Source organism: Cervus canadensis, chromosome 25 (genome assembly GCF_019320065.1).
Source record: "Cervus canadensis isolate Bull #8, Minnesota chromosome 25, ASM1932006v1, whole genome shotgun sequence".
Classification (NCBI taxonomy): Eukaryota; Metazoa; Chordata; class Mammalia; order Artiodactyla; family Cervidae; genus Cervus; species Cervus canadensis.
The window spans coordinates 4,507,093-4,515,053 of NC_057410.1; the positions used below are offsets into that span (position 1 = coordinate 4,507,093).

At 38.2% G+C, this 7,961-nt stretch overlaps 1 long non-coding RNA gene across 1 annotated transcript; it reads left to right on the forward strand.

The window, feature by feature from the left end:
* Positions 1 to 907: 907 nt before the first annotated feature.
* On the forward strand, positions 908 to 6,542 carry LOC122427602. The gene is made up of 2 exons (XR_006265495.1): positions 908 to 958; positions 6,460 to 6,542. It is a non-coding gene; the product is annotated as an uncharacterized LOC122427602 (long non-coding RNA).
* The last annotated feature ends 1,419 nt before the right edge of the window (positions 6,543 to 7,961 follow it).

Consider the following 7,961-nt stretch of genomic DNA (forward strand, 5'->3'; position numbering starts at 1 on the left):
CAAGCCTGAGCACCGCAACTAGGGAGGAGCCCCCGCTCACCTCCACTAGAGGAAAAGCCCACCCAGAAATGCAGACCCAGCACAGCCAAATAAAAGTGACTAGATAAACAAAATTATTAAAAAAAAAAAAAAAGTAACACATGATCAAATAATATGTCTCAAGGTAAATTTTAAAATATTTTAAACTGAAATGAAAATAGAACTTCTCAAAATGTGTGCTGATGGAAATGCAATAGCCATTTTGGACCACAGTTTGGGAGTTTCTCAGTAAGCTAAAAGTAATTTTACCATGAGATCCAGCAACCATACTTCTAAATATTTACCCAGTGAATTGAAAATCACATCCACATAAAATCTTGCATGTGGAGGTTAAAAACAGACTTAGTCACAATCTCTAAAAACGATGCAAAAAGAAGTCCTTCAATGTGTACACAAATAAACAGAATATTATTCAATATTTAAAGGAAATGAGCTATCAATCAGAAAAAGAAGTATATACTAAATGCATACTGATAAGTGAAAAGTGTGAGTGTGAAAAGGCTATAGATTGTATGATTCCAATAACTGGACATTTGGAAATGACAAAACTATAACTATAGTGAACTGATTTGCGGCTGCCAGGAAATCAGAAGGAAATTTGAACAGAGTAGGTTGAAACACAGGGGAATCTTTAGGGTGAAGAAACTATTCTGTTTGATGCTGTAATTGTGATACATAATAGAATGAACTTTAATGTATACAATTTTGAAAAATAATTAGAAGTTTGGGGATCCAAAGAAGGAAAAAAAAAATAATGGAACAACTGAAGTGTATTACAAATACAGTTGGTCCTTGAACAACATGGGTTTAAACTATGCGGGTCTCTTTATACACAGATTGTTTTTTTAGTAACAAATGCTACAGTGGGTCTCAGGTGGCTCAGTGGTAAAGAAGCTGCTTGCCAGTGCAGGAGACACGGGTGATGTGCCTTTGATCTCTGGGTTGGGAAGAACCGCTGGAGTAGGAAATGGCAAGCCCTATTCCACATTCTTGCCTGGAAAATCCCACGGACAGAGGAGCTTGGTGGGCTATAGTCCATGGGGTTGCAGAGTTGGACATGACTTAGCAACTGAGCATGCACTTGCAGAACTACATGATCCAGGGTGGGTTAAATCTAGGAATGTAGAACTACAGATGCAGAGGAACCATGGACATAGGGGGTTGACTGTAAGTTTTTTACATGGATTTTTGACTGCAAGGAGGGTCAGCACCGCTAAACCCCAGCTGTCCCAGAGTTACGTGTATGTGAGATAGCCTCATCAGTGTGACGTGGCGGAAATGCTGGTGGCAGTAATACCTTTGGAAATGACTCATGTCTGTAATACTAGAGGCAAAAGGGACTACACATACTGTATTCTAGTTAATAAAATTTCTTCCTAAGAAAGTACAGGTTAACAATTCTGATGCTGCTATATACATACACTGGACTTAAACAGTTAAAGAAATGGGATGGTGGACAGTGGGAGTCAGGCTTTCACTGTTAGAGTGGGAGGTTAAAGATAAGCAAGGGGAGGATGCTATAATGAGCCACATATCATTTTCTTGGTATCAAAGCAAGATACAAATGCTAAACGAATCTTGCAGTGCAAGGGACTCTCAAGAGTGTTCTCCAACACCACAGTTCAAAGCGTTGATTCATTGTCACTCAGCTTTCTTTATAGTCCAATTCTCACATCCAAACATGACTACTGGATAAAAACATAGCTTTGACTTGATGAACCTTTGTTGGCAAAGTAATGTCTCTGTTTTTTAATATGCTGTCTCCAGGCTGGTCATAACTTTTTTTCCAAGGAGCAAGTGTCTTTTAATTTCATGGCTGCAGTCACCATCTGCAGTGATTTTGGAGCCCCAAAACATAAAGTCTCTCACTGTTTCCATTGTTTTCCCATCTATTTGCCATGAAGTGATGCGACCAGATGCCATAATCTTGGTTTTCTGAATATTGAGTTTTAAGTCAACATTTTCACTCTCCTCTTTCACTTTCATCAAGAGGCTCTTTAGTTCTTCTTCACTTTCTGCTATAAGGGTGGTGTCATCTCCATATCTGAGGTTACTGATATTTCTCCTGGCAATCTTGATTCCAGCTTGTGCTTCCTCCAGCCCAGAATTGTGCATGATGTACTCTGAATTTAAGTTTAATAAGCAGGGTGACAATATACAGCCTTGACGTATTCCTTTCCCGATTTGGAACCAGTCTATTGTTACATGTCTAGTTCTAACTGTTGCTTCTTGACCTGCACACAAATTTCTCAGGAGGGGGGTCAGGTGGTCTAGTATTCCCATCTCTTGAGAATTTTCCACAGTTTGTTGCGATCCACACAGTCAAAGACCTTGGCATAGTCAATATAGCAAAAGTAAATGTTATTCTGGAATTCACAGTTAACATACTGTTGATGCCTGCTAGTGTGTGAGATGAGTGCGATTGTGCAGTAGTTTGAGTATTCTTTGGCATTGATTTTCTTTGTGATTGGAATGAAAACTTTTCCAGTCCTGTGGCCACTGCTGAGTTTTCCAAATTTGCTGGCATATTGAGTGCAGCACTTTCACAGCATCATCTTTTAGGATTTGAAATAGTTCAACTGGAATTCCATCACCTCCACTGGCTCTGTTTGTAATGATGCTTCCTAAGGCCCACTTGACTTTGCATTCCAGGATATCTGGCTCTAGGTGAGTGATCACACCATTGTGGTTATCCGGGTCACAAAGATCTTTTTTGTATAGTTCTTCTGTGTATTCTTGCCACCTCTTCTTAATATCTTCTGCTTCTGTCAGGTCCATACCATTTCTGTCCTTTATTCTTCTCATCTTTGCATGAAATGTTCCCTTGGTATCTCTAATTTTCTTGAAGAGATCTCTAGTCTTTCCCATTCTATTGTTTTCCTCTATTTCTTTGCATTGATCACTGAGGAAGACTTTCTTATCTCTCCTTTCTATTCTTTGGAACTCTGCATTCAAATGAGTATATCTTTCCTTTTCTCCTTTGCCCTTTTCTTTTCTTCTTTTCTCAGCTATTTATAAGGCTTCCTCAGACAACCATTTGGCTTTTTTGCATTTATTTTTCTTGGGGACAGTTTTGATCACTGCCTCTTGTACAGTGTCATGAACCTCCATCCATAGTTCTTCACACACTCTGTCTATTAGATCTAATCCCTTGAATATATTTGTCATTTCCACTGTGTAATCATAAGGGTTTGATTCATGAGTTCACAGTGATATAAATAAATGATTAGATAATAAACAAAAGGGGGAGAAGAGATAAAAGCTCCTATATAGGAAAATTTCAAACAGTTTATGGAGATACTCTGCCTGAAGGATAAAGAGCATAAGTCCAAACTCCTTAAGTGTGTTGAATTTCTTCCAACAAAACACAGTATGGAAAGTGGGAGGAAAGGTTAGTTTTACAATAGAAAAACCTGACAAAGACTACTTTAGTCATATGATGAAGATCAACATTAACAGTGTGCAAGCTGAGTTGATAGTATGTACCCTCGACAGTTATGGGATGAAAACGGTGTTCTTCCCCAACACACACAATAACAACATCCCCATCATGAAAAAAACATAATAGTAACTCCAATAAAATTTCATCCTCAAAATACCTGAAAATCTGAAAAACTTTCCCACAGCCGAGAGGAGCCATAAAGAGACACAACTCCTATCTGTGATAGCCTAGATAGTATCCTGGAATAAAAAGGGCATTAGGTATAACCTAATGAAATCTGAAGAAACTATGGAACTTAATAATAATTCACCAATATTGGTTCATTAGTTGTGACAAACACACTATTCTAATATAATCTGTTAAAAGTAAGAGAAATTGAATGTGGGTATATGGAAATGTTGTTCTTAAATAAAGTTTATTTAAAATTATTCCTACCCCCACCTATCCCCTGGTAATCATGTTTATTTTCTACATCCATAACTCTACTTCTGTTTTGTGAATAAATTCATTTGTACCTTTCTTTTTAGATTCCCCATATAAGCAATATTATATGGTATGTCTTTCTCTGATTAACTTCACTCAGTATGACAATCTCTGTGTCTATCCATGTTGCTACAAATGGCATTATTTTGTACTTTTTATAGCTGAGTAATATTCCATTATGGGTTTCCCTGGTGGCTCAACCCATCCTGCTAATGCAGGAAACATAGGTTCAATCCGTGGGTTGGGAAGATCCCCTAAAGATGGAAATGGCAATTCACTCCAGTATTCTTGCCTGGAGAATCTCATGGTCGGAGGAGTCTGGCAGGGTACAGTCCATGGGGCTGAAAAGAGTCACACAACTTAGCAACTAAAGACACAGTATTCCATTATATATATACATACATATGTATATATATATACCACACCTTCTTTTTATCCATTCCTCTGTGGATGAACATTCAGTTCACTTCAGCATCCTACCCACTGTAAATAGTGCTGCAATTAAACTAGGGTGCCTGCATCTTTCCAAATTATGTTTTTTTCTGGGCATATGCCCAGTACTGGGACCGCTGGTTCGTATGACAGTTCTATTTTTAGTTTTTTTAAGGAATTGCTATACTGTTCTCCACAGTGGCTGTGAGACTGACATATAAACACTGCTACATATAAAACAGATGACTAATAAAACCTGCTGTATATCACAGGGAACTCTACTCAATACTTTGTGATGGCCTCTGTAAGAAAAGAATATAAAAAATGAGTGAATACATAAGTGTACAGATTATATAACTGATTTACAACACTGTAAATCAATTATACTCAGGAAATTTTTTTTAAAAAATAGCACAAAAAAGTTTATTTAAACTTACTTTTCAAAATATTTTACTTTAAAAAATATTTAAAATTATCCAGGGATTCATGGATATTTTATAGTTTGGGTTATAATGATAAAACTACATAACTAATCATGTAATGTAATTATATAATCATATACCTAATTATGTAACTATATGACTATATCTTTATATCTATCTAACATCATCATTTCTTATACCTGTACCTGCACCCGTTCCAAGTTTTCATGGGAGCCCTTTGAGTTTGTCAATTATATGATTGTACTTACTTTGAACTCATATAACTAAGATTCAAAGGTCTAAGCATATTCATTATGTTATTTAAAAACCTCTTCTCTAAGACTATCTTCTTATTAAGAGCTATATGAATTAGCCAGATGAAAAATTCTCATCTGTGACCTTGCTAACTGTGATTCTGAAAATGAGGCTATTTTAAGAATTTCTCATGCAGTTTCCATCAAAGCTAGTGTCTGATTTCTACATCGTTTAAGTTATTATAAGCCTCCTATTTATTCATAATTGAATTTCCTTGTGGCAGACCATGACCTGTTCTCATCCCACCTAGTTATTCCTTCTTTCTTTCCTTTCTTCTTGCCTGCTTACATGCAAGTAGCTAACACGGTAGAAGATTAGCAAAAGAGATATTAGTTATACCCTTTTGGAGCTAACAACTGGCTAAGAGGAGAGAGACATTAAAGGCAAACAGCACAGTGATGGAAGTACATCATATAAAAAGGCTACATAAAGAATGCGCTATATATTGCTATAGTATACAAGAGACAGAAATGCACAATGGCTTAAATTAAATGTATTTCTTTTTTATATAAAAGTCAGGATGTGGGCAGTTCTGGGCCAGTGTGATGGCCCTGATCCAGGAGGTTATTAGGAATTCAGGCCTTTCTCTGGTTATTACTTCACCCACCCTTGTGGGCAGCGTTGTTGTAATGATTGAATATGGCAAGTAAAGTTTGGAACACGGTATCCAAATTCAGGCCGCAGATTGGAAGAAAGGGCGTCGGAAAACAGAACAGAGAGAAGAATGTATTGTCTTTAAGGGGACACCCCAGAAATTCGACATGTAACACTTTCATTTATATCTATCTTTGACCTAGCTATAAATCATGTTGGAGGACATGGCCTTTATTCTGGACAATTATATAACGAGCTAAAATTTGTCTGCAAAGGAAAAACAGATATTAGGAACAGCTGATAGTTTCTAATATATTCATAGAGAGATAGTTTGGTCTCTATGTAAGCATTTATAAATCACCATTACTTATATCCAGTCACACAGAGTTAACGTCTATAAAACAAGGCTGACAAATAGAACATTATACAAAGATGAAAAACTTCTGCATTAGCATCCTCCAGATGCAGTGGCAACACAAACTATTAGTGAGCACTTGAAATTTGTCTTACATGATTGAAAAACTAACATCTTAAGTTTTATTTTATTTTATTAAATTTAGATTTAAATATATACATGTGGCCAGAGGGACCACAGAGGGCATAGCAATAAAACTTTAGAATGTTCCCATAGCTGTGATCAGTTTAAACTTTCTTTCCAGCTTCTGGGTGCTTCCCAGGTGGCACTAGAGGTAAAAAACCCTCCTGCCAATGCAGGAGATGTAAGAGATGCAGGTTCAATCCCTGGGTCAGGAAGATTCCCTGGAGGAGGAAATGGCAACACACTCCATAATTTTTGCCTGGGGAAGCTTATGGACCGAGAAGCATGGTGGGCTACACAGTCCATCAGTTCAGTTCAGTCACTCAGCTGTGTCTGACTATTTGCGACCCCATGGAGTGCAGCACGCCAATCTTCCCTGTCCATCACCAACTCCCAGAGTTTACTCAAACATGTCCATTGAGTCTTTGATGCCATCCAACCATCTCATCCTCTGTTGTCCCCTTCTCCTCCTGCCTTCAATCTTTCCCAGCATCAGGGTCTTTTCAAATGAGTCAGCTCTTCGCATCAGGTGGCCAAAGTATTGGAGTTTCAGCTTCAACATCAGTCATTCCAATGAATATTTAAGACTGATTTCCTTTAGGATGAAGTCCAAGGGACTCTCAAGAGTCTTCTCCAACACCACAGTTCAAAAACATAAATTCTTTGGCACTCAGCTTTCTGTAATAGTCCAACTCTCACAACTATATATGACTCCTGGAAAAACCATAGCCTTGACTAGACGGACCTTTGTTGGCAAAGTAATGTCTCTGTTTTTTAATATGCTGTCTTGGTTGGCCATAACTTTCCTTCCAAGGGGTCAGCATCTTTTAATTTCATGGCAGCAATCACCATCTGCAGTGATTTTGAAGCCCAAAAAAATAAAGTCTGACACTGTTTCCACTGTTTCCCCATCTATTTGCCATGAAATGATGGGACCAGATGCCATGATCTTAGTTCTCTGAATGTTGAGCTTTAGGCCAACTTTTACTCTTCTCTTTCTCTTTCATCAAGAGGCTCTTTAGTTCCTCTTCACTTTCTGCCATAAGGGTGGTGTCATCTGCATATCTGAGGTTACTGATATTTCTCCTGGCAATCTTGATTCCAGCTTGTGCTTCCTCCAGCCTAGTGTTTCTCATGATGTACTCTGCATAAAAGTTAAATAAGCATGATGACAATATACACCTTGACATACTTCTTTTCCTATTTGGAACCAGTCTGTTGTGCCATATCCAGTTCTAACTGTTGCTTTCTCACCTGCATACAGATTTCTCAAGAGGCAGATCAGGTGGTCTGCTATTCCCATCTCTTTCAGAGTTTTACAGAGTTTATTGTGATCCACACAGTCAAACTTCCCTGGTGGCTCAGATGGTAAAGCATCTGCCTACAATCCGGGAGACATGGGTCTGATCCCGGGGTCGGAAAGATCCTCTGGAGAGTGAAATGGCAGCCCACTCCTGTACTCCTGCCTGGAAAGTCTCATGGATAGAGGAGCCTGGTAGACTGCAGTCCATGGGGTCACAAAGAGTCAGACATGACTGAGCAACTTCATTTCACTGCTTCACACAAAGGCTTTGGCATAGACAATAAAGCAGAAATAGATGTTTTTCTGGAACTCTCTTGCTTTTTTGATGGTCCAACAGATGTTGGCCATTTGATCTCTGGTTCCTCTGCCTTTTCTAAATCCAGCTTGAACATC